Source organism: Colossoma macropomum, unplaced genomic scaffold (genome assembly GCF_904425465.1).
Source record: "Colossoma macropomum unplaced genomic scaffold, Colossoma_macropomum, whole genome shotgun sequence".
In the NCBI taxonomy this organism is placed as follows: domain Eukaryota; kingdom Metazoa; phylum Chordata; class Actinopteri; order Characiformes; family Serrasalmidae; genus Colossoma; species Colossoma macropomum.
The window spans coordinates 19,922,061-19,939,003 of NW_023494789.1; the positions used below are offsets into that span (position 1 = coordinate 19,922,061).

The following is a 16,943-nucleotide window of genomic DNA, read 5'->3' on the forward strand; positions in this document are numbered from 1 at the left end:
GTGCTTTATGGGATAAGACAGTGGAGGTGCAGCTGGGGAGATGTGTGTTAATCTCAAGACACTCATTTAAGCCTTATGTTGGGGACAGACAGACTGTACAGGTGGACAAACAGATAGATAACTAATGTATAATATAATACAGTCTATAGAAGTTGAACAGCTGAAATTTCTTCACAAAAAATCTTGAGTAAAAAGTTTTGAATGCAGATATTGGTACTGACTGCAATGGCATTTTCCTGAACAACTCATTCATTTTAGTGATCAGGTTTTATTCAAATAGTTTGATGTTGAGCTTGTTAAAGCATGTGAAGACCATGCAGATAGCTAGCTAACTAGTTAACTAACTATCCACCACTGTATTGTGTGGATTCGATACATTTTTTGATACAGCAAAAACAGGGGCCTAAAAATCTGCCTTATGTTAATATGTTAATTTGTTCGTTTTCAGCTTATTAGGGCATTCAATGTCATAAAATACAATATTGTATAATAATGCACTGCCTAATTTGTTAACCACAAGCTAATACATGCTTGCGAGGGGGGTGCTTTTCCTTCCTGCTCTTGATTTTGAGGTAAAAAGGAGGTGAGATTTTCAGAGAAAAGGGTTCTGACCTCATTGCGAGCTTGTCAGTATTCAACTGAATGCTTAGTTTGCTTCAGTCTAGTATTGTTTGACACCTGGGTGTATTGAATTGAAAGGCTCATACTGAACAATACAATATGATATGCTGCACTTTGTAAATTAGGCCTGTACAATATGGACAAAATACTAGGACTGTGATTATATCGCTACATATTTAGGTTCTAATACGCTTTGTCATATGATTGAATTAACAATGTAAAAGATTAAAGATTAATGTGACAAGGCCAAGACTGACAGTATTTTGCAATATATTAGAAGAAGGGGACAGAGGTCAGCAAAACCAGCTGGACACCACGCCCACCTCAAAGCATCTGACAAGCTCCAGGCTGATGACATTGACGGATGGAGTAGAACAGACAAAGGCAGAGTGTTTCTCAAATCCAACTGAAGACGACGAGTGGGTGAAGCACCTCGGGGGAGACCTAAGAGGATTAACAGCCGGCCAGAGCTAAATCACCACGACCACAACTGACCCCAAGAATCAGGGCAGGGGACTCACGCTCGGTTCAGCATTCAGATTAAAAAGGCAAATTTAGTGTGACAATGATTTTTCAGACACACCCATAATGAGTTGTTTCACAATAAATACTTACTGAATTGCCAGTTTTTCAGCTACGCTCACCTTGTACCTACACAAACTGACCAGTATATCAGATTCACCTACAGGAATAGGTGCACTTTGTAGCTGTACAGTTACTGACTGAAGCCCATCTGTTGCTGTACACTTGATCAGCCCCTTTATACTCCATCTATCAAATGAAAGAGACTGCCGTAGGACTGCTGCCGACTAGATTATTTGGGTGGTGGATCATTCTAAGCACAGCAGTGATGGTACACTGGTATGAATGCACTAATATGATACACCGAAAAAAGGTACTGTACAGGTACAAACAATGTAAATGTACCTTCAAAGATCTCCTAAGTTCCAACTGTGTACCCTAAATGAGATTCAGAAGGAACATTACACTCACTTTCTCTGGGTAAAGGTACATATGTACAATTCACAAGATGTTTGGAGTCAATGCTTAAAAAAGACAAACTGGGTTCGATAAATACAGACTCAACCCAACAAAATCAAAAAGAGGTTTTGAAACCTGCTATCAAAAATAAAGTTAAAAATAAATAAATAAACTTTTTACTAATAATAAACTTTTTACTAATTAAACTTTTTACTAATTACTAATTTGTGGTAAACGTAAGTAAGTAGTTATACGTTATGCATTACTTATATCTGTTTTATTAGACTGTGTTTTTCATTTAATGAAGCCTAAGTCCTGGTTTATACAAAATGTTGCTTTGTTTGATGCTTTCATGGGTCGTATCTGTTGGTACAGATTTGTCAGTTAATGATCAATCACCAACTAATAACGGTCAGTTATCGGTCAAAAGAATTTGCCTAAATTCACATCCCTAGAAAGAATATAAGAGTTAAAAATACATACTGATGATCAAACATCACTGATATGAAACATACCCTCAATTATAGAATGACTCATGGTCCAGGGACAACACACACCACAGAGAAGGGATGGAGTAACAAACACCCTGGAGATTATCCACTTTACACTTCACACACTTCTACCTGACACGCCACTCACATAACGGACAGCTACTGAGTCATCCAACCGGTGCTTGTCAAACAAATCCTCTGTGGCATTCAAAATATTTACGTCTGCTCAAAAGACCCGAGAACGTGACGTCAATCCGTCCTCAGACGGGCTTCGTTCATTCGGCTGCTCCGCGCTGCCAGACTGAAATGGGTTTTCCAGAACCCTGAAGGAGATTCAGCAGAGCTATCATAACCAAATACAGTCTTTAAGAGCACAAGCCAGAATCAAAAGCTTAGCCAGTCATTTTATAACCCAAATATCTTTCAAATCAATGGTCCTGTATAATGGTTTGGTACTGATTGATGGTTAACCGTTATAAATTCACAAAAAGGCTTGTGTTTCAGAGCTTCTGCAGGATTGAGCCGAAGTAGTTTAACTCCAAGCATCAGAGCTGAACACAGATACTGATCGTATTTCTTTCACTGACTAGTGAGGATTACTTCTTAAAAAAGCAGAGGATCCGCATAACAAAACATCACTAGAATCGCACACACGCATGCATGGATGCATAGACCCCAAAGCCTTCACACACACACAAACACACACACACACACACACACACACACACACACACACACACACACACGTAGTGGACGTAAAAACAAAAACAATACAATTGAGTTGATTTGAAAGACAAACCAGAGACAGTATATATACATATACATACATCAGTCAAGTAGACTACATTGGCCAAGTAACCATTGTACATCACTGAGAGGGAATTAAGGCACCAGTCCAATGTACTCACTAGAACTGCAAACTCCAATTATATTGCTGCATATTTTGATATGCCTTCCAATATACTGAAAACACATTAGTGAACCCTTGGTGTGATGTAGTTAAAGATAGGCTTGTATTATTTTTAACCAAAGTAATTTATTTTTGTTGGATTACATGCACTTACTTGACTCATCAAAACACCCCCTGAAACTCAAGCTGTGATTGGTCAAAATAATCACAGCACACAGTAAAAAAAAACTGTGATTAGTTAGAGGCAGAGCTGGGCAACAGGGTTAAAATTTACAGTATCCAAATAGCTTTTGGTGCCCAGGACCAGTGACAGTGTGTGTCCTTGTTTATCATAACTTAGATAGTTATGAATAGTCTTTAGTAAATGCAGTGCTACTTGGAAGTAAACAAACTGTTGCCAAGCAGATTTAAAATGTGTACTGCAGTAAGAACTAAAATATAGCAAAAATCCATTTAGAAATAATTGAGTTTTTGTTTACCAAATGAACACAAGTATCAACAGTATACAATCATATTTCTCTGGAGCAGCTGTTTGAGGTGGTGAAAAGGGCTTTTAGGTTCTAAATTATTGGAATCTGCATATCTGAATATGGAAAACAAACGCAAGGATAGAAGTGACTGTATTTCTGTCTGAACGGGTAATGGAACCCTGCTCTCCTCTGTGCAGGGCGGTGGAGTTATCCCCTGAACTATATGGGCTCTTGATGACCGCCACAATCTCCAGGAAACTCAATTGTGTGTGTAGATTGCACATAAAATGCTCATAAAATGAATGTGGCACATAAAGATCACTGCAAGATTCACAATGTTGCCCGCTTTAGTCTTTCTGTGACAAATCGGTACTGTAAAAGCCAATATTGCGATAAGAATATATTATATTGTGCAGCCCAGTTGTAATTAAGCATTGCTCCTCATTCCTCTATACTCACATTTTTCATTAATATGGGGACATTTGATTCCTGCAATGTGCTAAACATACATGCACACACATCTCTGCCAACAATTCCTTCATATATTCAAAATCCTCTTAAACACCTCCCACTGTGAAAAGAAAACACTGGCCAATCCTATGAGTGTGATGGGTGTGACAGGAATGGAGGTGATGGCATAAACAGGAACTGCCAGTGTGTGTTTCTGTTCAGTGGCCCGCCTACAACACACACTTGGTCATGTTAACATTGTGTTCAAACAAACTCATTGTCCAACTTTCAGCAACCATACACAATACTACTTTCTCACAGGCCTACTCGGCCCTTCAAAAATCTCCACATTTTAAAATACCTTGTACAAATAAGCCTGTATAAAAAGGATGAAATGCAGTTTTTTTGTCACAATGTAACAGATAACAATTATTGCACAAAGGCTATTATAAAACTTGACTGGTGCATATTCAAATTCTCACAAAAGGCAATACAAGTGACAAATCATTTCATGTACTGACAAGTACAAGACGTTGAAGCACAGTCTTCGCCATCATGCAGATTATCAGTTTCAGGAGTTTGAAAAGTTTTGCAAAGTAAATCCTAAATATTGTTTAAATTATTTTTTAAATATTGGCAATGTCTTCTGCCAAAAAAGTAGCACCAACAATAGTTGCTTTACTCTAAGCTGCTGGATCTACTTTTTTGGTGGAAGAAATTAAATATAACAATACATTCAACCAATCAGGTTTAAACTTACTGCTGTAAAAAGGAGATTATTTTACAGGAGATGTAAAGAGTAAAAACCCACCAGCAGTCATGCTTTGTACCATCTGTTTCTGGCTTCAAATCACAGAAAAAGAAGTGGTCATTCATAGACGCCTGGAAATTAAGACAGGACAGGTTTCCACTACCGGAGGCAGTGAAGTCAGTGCATTTCACTAATGCATTTAGCAGCAACACTTAAAGCCAACATGGGCAATGTAGAGTGAGAGGGTGAATGAGAAGGCCAAATGGCATTACAGATACTACTACCAACACACAAAAGAGGAAATGAAAATGTTTAAACCTCAGTGGTCAACCTGCAGACATAGTAACTGACCCATGCACGTGTAACCAAGAAGTACATCCACAGTACCAGTCATGCAAACACCCATGCATAGAAGGACTTTCTTTATTTGCACTGTTTTCCACATTTAAGAAAAATAAAGATTAAGTGATATCAAGTGATGAAAAAATCAAATCAAACAAATTAAAAATGTCTAAATGTTGTAGACATTATTAATTAGGAGTTTTTTTATCCAGTGTTTCCTCTGAAATCAAGGTTATTAATTAGGAGGTTGTCCACCCTTTATTGTAGTAACAGCCTCTACTTTTCTGGGAAGGCTTTACACTAGTTGGAACATTGCTGTAAGGACTGGATTGCATGAAACCTGGCAAATAACAGATGAGTTTAAGCAGGTGTGTTTGGGCAGGTAAATCACCAAACTGTCCTAGACAACGGTCCTACAGGAACAGAGTTGTGCACTCCATCTAGCCGATGTTTGGCACTGGACATGGTGAACTACAGAGTGTCCCATTCTATTCTATTGGTCAATGCTTTTCTATGTAGAGCATACAAGCTGCATGTGCACAAGTGAATGCCTGTTTCAACCTTAATGTTGCTGTTTTCAGTGTATCTTCTGTTTTAGATTCTTCAAAGCAGCTTAATGAGAAGCCACATGGGATGCTTTTACAACAGGTTTGAGGCCTTACTGGCATTAATTAAAACACTACATTTAAAAAATTCAATTTCTAGGCATTTACCTAATTTCTTAAATTATTGCAAACCAAATTTCAAGCGTTTAGACAAAACAACTAAAAGATATTAAAAAACACACATCTGAACAGTCTAAACGTTTGGCTGGTGCTGCAGCCGTGTAACCACAGAGCAGCCAGCCTCAAACTGAGAAATGAACGTAAAGAAAAAAAATACAACTCTACAGTTAACACATGCAGTATCTTCCCATTCATCTCTCCCTCACTCTCTCTCTCTCTCTCGCTCTCTCTCTCTCTCTCTCTCTTTCACTCTTGCTCTCTCATTCTCAGTCTTACTCACAATCTTCTCTCTCCATCTCTCGTCCTTTTTCTTTCTTACTCTCACTCTCTTATGCTTTCATTTCTCTCTCTATCACTTTTATTCTTGTTCTCTCTCTTATTCTCTTTTTATCACTTTAACTCTCTCTTTCTGTCCTTCTCTCATTCCCCCTTTCTGTCTCTTTGTCTTTTTCTCACTCAAGCTTATTCTCTCCCTTGCTCTCTTTTTACATTCTCTCTTACTTTCTCTTTCTTTACTTCTCTCTCTCTCTGCAAGGCAAGGAAGGCCAAGGCACACTTCTTTCTCTCTCTCTCTCTCTCTCTCTCTCGCTCAGTAAACAGCTGTTGAACGAAGAGCTATTCAGACTGAGGCAGCTGCTGAAGACGGAAGTCGTTTTGGAGAATCTCTACAAATACCACACCTCCAGCACCTCCAGCACCTCCAACACCGGGGCTGGGGTCAGTGCCCTCCACTTTTGATTTGTGCTCCAGAAGCACCTTCAGAGCATACACACATACACACACAGAGAGCTCACATGCAGAGAGCAGTGGGAGTGAAAATATTTCATCCTCTCCATGGGGTGTGTGTGTGATCAAAGCCAGGAGAGAGTGATCCACAATCAGAGGAAGCCAGAGTTCAATACAGTAGCTGCAGGTCAACGGGGGCTATTGTCAGAGACCATATATAAGAACTCTACATTCCTATAGGTTTAAAAACATACACAAAATTGACAGTTTATTAGGTATGCCTACCTAGGAGCTACCTTCAATGGCCACAATTTCTATTTATTTGCGTAACAAAATATGTATATATATAAAATGTAGTGTGTTCTCTGCAGAGGATTATTTTCATTAAGAAAATCAACAAAACATGTCATCTGTCAAGGGGTGCCTAAACTTTTGCATATGTCTGTAGGTACTGAATAAACTGGCAATTCAGTGTATCAACAACAACAGGGTAAAACTGATGTGAAACATGATCCTTATGAAGCACCAAAAGCTGCTGCATTGCTAATTGAACCTTCAGCCTGCAAAACGTGATTGAGTGAGTGAGTTACAAGCAAGGCCCATGAGATGCTTCACATCTAAAATGCTACATTCTATGTGCTCTACTTTATATCTGTGATGATGAAAGAGATGAAAAAGTGACAGATTGATATATAAACTAGCAGTCTGCACTTTTGCTCAGTCAAGTAAAATTTTACAATCAAGTCAAAGGACCAACAACCAACACAGCATGTTCACTGACATGTAGTTTAACCAAAGAACTGAAGTGCTGTACTCTATTATTCACAATCTTTGTTAATAATAGCCTCACAAGCTTTCAGGACGTTCTGAATGGAGGAATCGGGTGATCTGATTAGAACTGCAATATATCTCTGTAGGATAATCAGAGGGAATGAAACTTATTAACAGTTACTGCACACACTAACTGCACACACTTAGAAATAAATCCATCTGTTCCAGCTTCATATTTATTTGTGTAAAGTTAGATCACTAGAGGTGCCACATGCTGCCTGTGCTAACACTACAGGCATGGGGGTCAGACTGCTGTGGTCAGTCATTGTCTAACAAAGATAAAATGAGTTTGTTATTGTTGAGAGTTGGATCACCTTGCGTTACTCTCACTCTCACTCTCTCTCGCTCATGTGTGTCATAACAGCTACACTACCATAACACACAGCCACAGGCTGGAAAAGTCATTATCGAATCGAAGGCAGCAGACCCCAGACTGAACATAATAAGTAGCTATGAGTTACTCCATGCTATTGCGGCGTAGGAGGACTGGTGACTGGCCATATGGTTTAAGCACATAGCCTGGATCTGAACCCAGACCAGCAGTAAACAAAGCAGCCACTGGCTCTGCTAGCGCCCCAGCTAAACTTTGATTGGAACAAGAAGCAGCAGAAGTAGCATTTTAGCAAAAGGTTAGCATATGGCAGTCTTATCTACAGCATATGCAAGGTAAGGTAGCTAGCTGTGGCTAAAAATAATCCTGTTGTGTTAACATGGAACAGGAAATAGTGCCAAGTGGCAAACTGTATTATAGAGTCAAAAGGTTCCATCCCTGCTAACTAAAACAACACACATTAAGACATAAGGCCCTGCAATTCAGTCCACGTTTTTGCTCTAACCTAGCTCCTAACAAACCTGTACCTTAGAGAAACTGTCAAGGGACAACTGTTATATCTGTATTTTTAAGATTTGACTGTCTACCATCACTTCAGAAAACACAGGTGTGGCAATTTCCACACTCTTCAATATGCAAGCATTGCTCTTCCTACTAGCTTTTATTTTGGCTGTATTTGTTAAGTTAAAATTCCACTGATTTTTTAACATTTCTGCATAATTAAATCAAGAAATCCATGCAGAGTGATTTAATGTGAAAATCCCTTATTCTAGAGTCAGAACTGTTCACATGTTTGGTGATAGGAGCCAGACGTCTTAAGTATTTAATGCTTCTAAAAGTTACCTCACAGAAAGTTATTACATGAAATAGTTATAAACACACTGCCTGATTTTCTTAGATATCGTTTTACAATAGTATGGAGATAAGATTTTGGCCTGAAACATATTTTTATTAGCCTTTCCTAGCCATTCAAACCATTTATACAGCGTGCTCTAAGGCAAAATAGTCCTCAAAGAAAATCTACTTCACCATTACCAATATTAAACAACAATAACATCCCAGAAGACACGTGTGCGTTCACTTGTCATTTTGGACAGTAAATGAAATGGCTATTTGCCTTGACATTGAAAGCCTTGCTTCAAATCACCACCACTGTATTGAAATCCCAGTCACTAAGACCCTGTTTACACCTGGTCACTTCATGCATCTTAAGTATCAGGATTATATCTGAAAAATGCCAAGCCTCATAAATATGCAAGTGTAAACGCACCCAAGATGCATTCGACAATCAAAACTCCTCCCCATGCAATACGTCACTGGGCACGTAATACTGTGCAAAACAAACTGCAGATGATTTAATAAACAGTTGGTAATTGGTTGCCATGTAATGAGCGGATTTGCATATTCTGTCTCACACAGCAATTGTATTTCAGTCTGACTAACCGGAGACGCATTTGATTACCAAGTGTAAATGCATGTGGCTAAAATCTTATCAGGGTACAATCCAGGTATTAGTCACATGAAGTAACCAGGTTTAAAGAGGGTCTAAGTTTCTCTACAAAGCACCATTTTACGTCAAACCACTCTGTGTGACTTTTTTACATCGCAACAGCTTAATTATGCAGAACTTTTGAAAAATTGGTGTCAAATGCAGTTCCATATTTACATATTTAGTCATTTTCGAGGTTAATACATGATCTCTACCAGTAATATATGATTGCTGTGATTCAGACCTGTTTGAACCAAACCCCTAAGATGATACAGTCATCAGCAGAGTGAGAAATGAATCAGAGAGATAGATGATGGAACTGGTTCCTCTCAGTCCTTTCAACTTTTTATTTTCACTATATTCCCACTCTCGTGTTTGGGTAAAGGTATGCTACATGTAAGGTCAAGACTGTGTGATGACCCCCTTGATAAGCAAGAAGGCAGGTGTGTTGACAAAGCGCTGGGTTTCAGTTATCTTTCCTTGGCTAATGTCAGGGGCAGGCACGATAGCCCAAGGTCAAGGCCTCTCTTCAGTGACCATGGCACTGTCTCACCAGTCAATGGTGGCGTCGGACATTTGAGCACAGTACAACACACAAAACAACACGCCACAACTATTTCCTGCAGTGAGAAGCCACTGGAGAAAGCCATCCAAATCAAACACGACTTAAATACGCGTTGGAGATGCTGTCCGATCTGTTCCATTTGCGAAATATGAAACATTTCTTATGAAAGAAGAAAAAAAGTGTTTTTTTTTATGAAAATGAGATCACTTGTCGAGCATGGCTGAGGTCAGTGAGGGAAGCACAAGACTTTAACAGAAAATCCAGTACAAAACCACTCAAATATCCAGCACGCGCCTGGCTTTAAAGCGACAGTCAGGTGATAAATCAAATTTACACAATATTCCCACTTTGTTCCAAATGCAGTCTATCAGTTATGTTTGGTATCTGATGTTTGCTTCTTTAGTTTTGTGCTGCAGCTACGAGGTTAATGTAGCTAACAAGTAACAAAATTTTGGGCCATGCGTATATGTATCTCTGAAGGCCCCCTTCCAAAGTTTCAAACTGTCTACCAAAACAAACTTTTAGTCCAGGCATTATGACAGCGACCTCCACCTAGAGGCTCTTCAATGTACTTTAATTAGCACACTTTGATCAAATTATGTTGATAGATTTGGTTATGTGGTCTCTGACTGTTTATGATATACTGTTAGCTATTAAAATGGAAAAAAGCATATAACATAACTAAAAACAGTAGTAGCAGCAGTGCTTGTCCCCCTGTTTTCAGGGGGAGTACCAAAAGGGGGATGCAGGACATTATTTGAATATATGGATATTTACAGCATAGCATTTGTTTACTTATTCGGGTATTCAAATAAGGTACGTTTTTCGTTTTTAGATGTGAATCACCTCCTGGACTTTGGTTTGGTTTATGATGCATGTTAAACTGAAACATTAATTATTACAGATAATGCCAAGATGAATGCTACTACTGTTTCTATCTCAGTGAATACTTTTGTCCATTTTTATAGACAACAGTATATCATACTGTAAGATTTCTTGACAACTCAACACAGTTTGAGTCATGTGTATGATGATTTAGGCATACAGTTAGTAGATGCTAATTGTTAGCTGTAACATTAGTCTCAAAAATCCAGTGAAAAACCAGCAAAAAGCAATTCTCAAAAACCAAACATGTCTGGGCTGACTGACTACATTATTTGGTTGAGAGGGAAACTATGTAAAATTGATTATTGGCCAAAAAATATCTCTTTAAAAAAGTCTTATTCGGCTCGAATGTGTAGAAATCTAGCGATAATTCAGCCTAAACAAAGCTTGCATGAGCAGGCTGTGATGCAGCCGATGCTGACATGTTTATAACAGAGGATGTGCTGGTTTGGCCAGAGAGAATCGCTCCGCCTTGGCTGCGAGCAGAGCCACGTGTCGAGCAGGAACACACCAGGGACGAACAGAGTGGCCAGCTGCACTCTAACACGCAACAGCCAAAGGCCACATGGAGTGACCAACACTGACCAAGACAGGGACAGAATTTACTTCTCTCACTCAGTCTCAGATACACAAAAACACACACACACACACACACACACACACCTATACACTAATGCACTACTCACATATAACATCTGTACTGAAAGGGGCCACAGGGAAAGGGTCAAACCACAGCGCACACATACACACACACACACACACACACACACACACAAATACAGGCCTTGTGTTTTACAGTCTGCTCCTTCACACATGGAACATCTGTATATGTGCGTGTTTGTGTGTGACTACTCATGAGTCACGGCAGAATACACACATGCACAAACACACATACACTTGTTTTTATATCTTTTCAGGAGTCGGTCATATTGTACTTCTACGTAAAAACAACAAGACCCAAGATTATATATGTAAATACCTATACCAGGACCAATGTGTATTTTATATATATATATATATATATATATATATATATATATATAAATAACATTCAAGTCAAAGTTTATTTATATAGCATTTTTTACAACAGTCATTAATATGTCCCATATGTATTTTATACGTCTAAGCATCTGTACATAATAAAACATGTCCCACATGTATTATGTATATGTTACATATATTGTTGCAGTTGCATAAAATCCATATCTTTTTTCCATTTCTATTTTGCATAAATTGACAGAATGGGAATGGTCCAAAAAGACTTTGGAAAAAAAGTTTCCACTGTAAGTTAAGAATGTTTTTCCTGTAAATTTGCCATTTTAGAGATGTTGGTTTTGTTCTGACAGCAACAACATGACCTAGTCCTAATCTTAACCTTTTTGCCCTTTCATTTATCAAAATAATGAAAGAACAAACAAATGTCAGGACAATAGATCAGTCCTGTTGTCCTGTTTTTCTTTGTTTTTACAAAGTCAGATCATTTAATATATATAGTCAAACAAACACAAATGCACACACACACACACACACACACGCGTACGTTTACATGCACCAACATGAACGGCATGCAAACACACTCCTAGGCCTCTCCACCTCTCTCTGAATCATCAATCACACGATCAGTGCTGTACTTCTGCTGTACTCTAACAGCAACAGACAGAAATTAACCAAAAAAAGAAAAAAAATCCCTCTGAGTGATACAGTCCCATAAATCTTTCAAGCTACGACTAGCTAGTGAGCCTTGTTTCCTCCTTCTGCTCTCTCTGTCTCTCTCTGTCTCACTCACTCTATCTCTCTCAGTCTTTCTTTCTCACTCCTCTCACACTCTTTCTCATTCTTCCTCCCATTCTCCCACTTTTTTCTCACTTCCTCATTTATTCTCTCTCAGCCTCACACTTTCTCTCTTCTTTCTCTTTCCTTGTTTTCTTCTTTCTATCTCCATCTTTTTCTCTATCACTCCTTTTCAGTCACATTTAATCCTCTATCTTTCTCACTGTCTCTCACCCTTTCTCTCTCTCTCTCTCTCTCTAACTGCCCATCTCTCTCACCCTCTTTAACTCTTGCTCTCTTTTTGTCTTTTTTCTTCTCTCTGCCCCCCACTCTCTTTATCTCTCTCTTTCTCTCTCTCTCTCTCTCTGTTTCTCCCTCTTGGACAGTACTAAGACAAGACTAAGACAATATTTCATGTAAGATACATCCTGCAAGAAGAAAAGCCATCCATTTTCAATTTTGTTCACATTTTCTACTTCAATTCACAATAAACTTCCTCAAAACTAGGTTGACCATAAACACGTGTTGAGCTCTGTTTGATTGAAGACCCTAATCACAAATAGGAAAGAATGCAGGAAAAAAAGAGCAGAAGCCATGATGAGCTGTGGGTGAGTAACTTCAAAACCAGATCTATATCACTACGGCCCTGAATCAGACACAAATCACTCATAACACAACTGGTTTTTGCGCAAGTTTCACACTGTACACGTCAATTCGCTTCCACTAATACACTAATCCTCCGTCTGCATCAGCTAAAGATCTTATTCACATGCAACACAATCATTCTCTTCAGAGCAGGGCTGCCTAAAGTATAGCTTGTTAATCTTCATTGATATTGGCCTTTGCAATACTATTAACAAAGATAATAACACTGCAATATGTGTTCCTACTGTGTGCTGTGAACATCCCAACCAATCAGAGCTACAGATGTTTATGTTGATATTTTAATGAATCAAGGTATTCAAATAAATCTGTATTCCAGTTACTAATTTGTCAGTGTCCATTAACCTCTATCAAACCAAACGTCTCACTAGTGATACATTCAGAGACTCTGGCAATGTCCCCTTTAACTTTTTCAAATCTGCCATTAGATGAGATAGGGCGATCCATTTTAGTGTGATCAGTGTGGGTCACTGATCACACTAAAATGGGTTAGCATGTGAAACTGGGGCTTCTGAAAACTTTTCACTAAGAAAATCAACAAAATGTCATTTGACCAAGGGTGCCCAAACTTTCAGCTGTACACACATTCTGATGAAGCTTATTTCGTTCACTCATACGGCTATAAAATTACACTGCTTTTTAAATGGACAAATCTTTCTTTAGGCTCAAATTTAATTGAATGCAATTAATGCAATTCAAATTCAATGCAATTATTAATGATTTAATACAACATAATGTGATTAATAGTGATTCATTATTGTAATTGTTTGATGGCCGTAGTTTTCAATATATTACAGGGTGTATCAAAATCACAATGCTAGTATGTTGTCCATATTTTGTAGCCTTAGTAGTTCCTGAGTAATTTTCAGCAGTTACCAAATAATAAGCCGTAAGATCAATAACTGAATAATAAGCCTGCAGTTTCAGGGGTTAATGACCTGCTCACAGAATCTTGCTCTTAATCTTATACGCACACCACAAGCTATGCTTTCATAGCCACTGTAGACTAATCAGTAATCACATACACAGACTCTTATCACCCCCATTTAGCCTGACCTGATGCTAAGCTACAGATATCACTCCTTCTAAGCCTACATGAAGCATTAAACAGTCTCACTGGAAGCCAAGCAAACCCCTCTGAGAAGTCCCATTCATGCATGTACTTTTGGAGGAAGTGGAGCGAAGGTTTTAGCACAGTAAATGTACAACTAAAAAGCATACAGTCACTGGTGAATTGGGGACTAAACAGTGCATGTTATTTTTGTGGTCTACAGGGAGCTATAACAGCAAAAACAAGGAATATATGATTTAGTGCAAGTGTAGCAGTCACTGTGTCTTAAAGAACAACTGATGGTCTTGCAGGTGAGTAAGCTGAAATCACTTCTTCTGTTTTAATTCACGTCCATTATTCACAGCATTATGACTCCGATTTACAGCATTAAATGTAGGCCAATTATTCCATAATCACCTGATCGCAATTATTTGGGCTGATCACATTTATTTTCCACTGTTACTAGCTTTCAAAATCATTGTTTATGTCAAATGTGGGTGTATTTCATCAGTTCAATATATGTAAATAAAAGAACAGAAAACATACCACAGGGCTTTACAACAAAAACAACGGTTCATATCTTCTGATTGATGCTGTCACATCTTTAGAGGGTGAGTAATATTTGTTTATTTGAGCTGTGTCTGTTTTCAGGCGCTCCTAAGTGTGAACAGATAAGAAGCAAGATAGCTAATCAGCCACATGTACTTTCAAGGGCCCATATCTTGGAAAACTGGCTTTCTCTTGCTTTTTTAAATGAAGGAGTATGAAGTAATATATAAACATTGTTAAAGTTTCAAAACGTACCTTGCACTCCGCAATCAATACAGTCCACATACGGAAACTTAGCTGCTGAAACATCCTGCTTTGAATTCATAGTTTACGTGATGTCCCAAGAACCAACTCATTTACATTTACCCATTATGCGAAACACCCCACGGTATTCAGGGGAGGTCCCTTGTTGGCTGGCTACTCCAGTGTTGGCTGACTGCTAACTCACTTACTACTCACTGACGCTGCTATAATAGAAACAAAATGCTCAGTTCAACATTTTTTCTTTTGGAAATGCTCTTTTCTAGTTTCAGTCTAATGCACTCTTCCACACATTAACTGAGATATAACACATTTTAAGACATTCAAGGGGTCCAAAAGGTTCATTTGGAGGACACCCCAGGGCCCCCTGTGTTTCACTCCTTGCATATACCAACCTATGCAGCCTACAGCAGTTTAGCTCTGCCCATTCACACTGAAGTTCTAAGGAGTGTTTCAGCTCTGAGTGCTGTTTGAATAAGACACAATACAGGGCAGCCAATCAGAACAGACAATTTAAATATATCTGTCTTCAAGGCACAGTTACAAAATCAACCTGTTCAACACTAAGGAATATATCATTTTTGGTATATAAAACCACACAAATGTTATAAGCTTTTCGTCTTTCCTTTAGTGTGCTATATAGCTGTTTGCGCACGTAAACAATCTGCAAAGTCATCTTGTTGTTACAAGATGATGTAATCTCATAACACAATCATTACTGCCCGCCTACTGGGAAGCTTGGCACGCCCTCACGCAAAAGGCCTACAAAGTAAAATCTACCACTCTGAAACATCCAGGCTCAGTCTATCTTGCGAAGGTTGAACTGGGTCTGCCAACTTGTTCTTCCTAACTTTCAGGATGGGACTCTGGCTTGAACTTATTTGGCAGAATCCACGGTATTGTAAGAATAGCCACAGTGATGCAGAACTTGTAGCAAGATGCTGCTCTGGCAGTTGACCAGTCAGAACAGAGTAGGCGAACTGACCAATCAGATCACACTGGGCTAATCAGTAGAGGGGGCTTAAAGACACAAGAGCTCTAACAGAGCGTTTTAGACAGAGGTTGAATAGAGATGTACAGTATGAGAAATTACTGTGTTTTTGGAACACTGAATCATGTAAATCTATTATATTAGAGCCAAAAAATAAAATTCTGAACACTGAAAATGAGCATTGGGTTCCCTTTAGTGGATGCATACAATAAACAAAAAAAGACGATTTACCTGTTAATCGCAATTATTTATATTGTCAGCAAAAATTTCATGATCATGAGAGGACAAATTACATTAACCAACTTTTTCAATTTTGTTCACATTTTCTACTTCAATTCACAATAAACTTCCTCAAAACTAGGTTGACTGTAAACACGTGTTGAGCTCTGCTTGAATGAAGACCCTAATCACAAACAGGAAAGACTGCAGAAAAAAAACTAATTTATTAAAACTTTATTAAAGGAATATATTGATATATTTATATAACATTATACATATATTTATATTGATAATAAAAAAAACAAATAAAACCAGTATTCTAACACAATATTCCTATTTATTCGGATCGAACACCTGCGGACCTGCTCAATTAGAGAAAGCAACTACAACTGCATGCAGTGCAAAGAAACTAAGTGAGTCATTAGATAATGGGCATAATGAGCATATCCCTCTAACACTTCAGCTCTACAATCTTACAACTACTGCAGATCCTGTCTGCAGAAAGACACCATTTACTCTCCTCTCTGCACATTTCTCTGTATTTATTATGCTGCGCTGTAAGTAGGGGTGAAAATCTTACAAAACGATACAATACAGTTCAATATTTGCTGATATTTCATGTGTTATTACAATACAATTTCATCCAGATTCTCCAATAAAACATCCAGATTATTACTTTATGTTCTAAAGTTTTCATTTCAATTCAAAATATCCTCCACCAAGTTCAGGTTAGCAGAAAACATAGTAAACATATATTAAGCTATGTTGGAATGAAAACCCTAAAGATTATTGCTACATTTTTCAGCTTCTACCACAAACCAAAGCAAAAACCACTGGCTTGGCAGAATCAATGCATAGTCTTTATAAATGA

General features: G+C 38.3%; 1 protein-coding gene across 2 annotated transcripts in view; it reads right to left on the reverse strand.

The window, feature by feature from the left end:
• The window catches only part of tgfbr3 (transforming growth factor, beta receptor III), a 154,816-nt gene that overhangs the window by 136,149 nt on the left and 1,724 nt on the right, over positions 1-16,943 (reverse strand). The window lies entirely within an intron of this gene.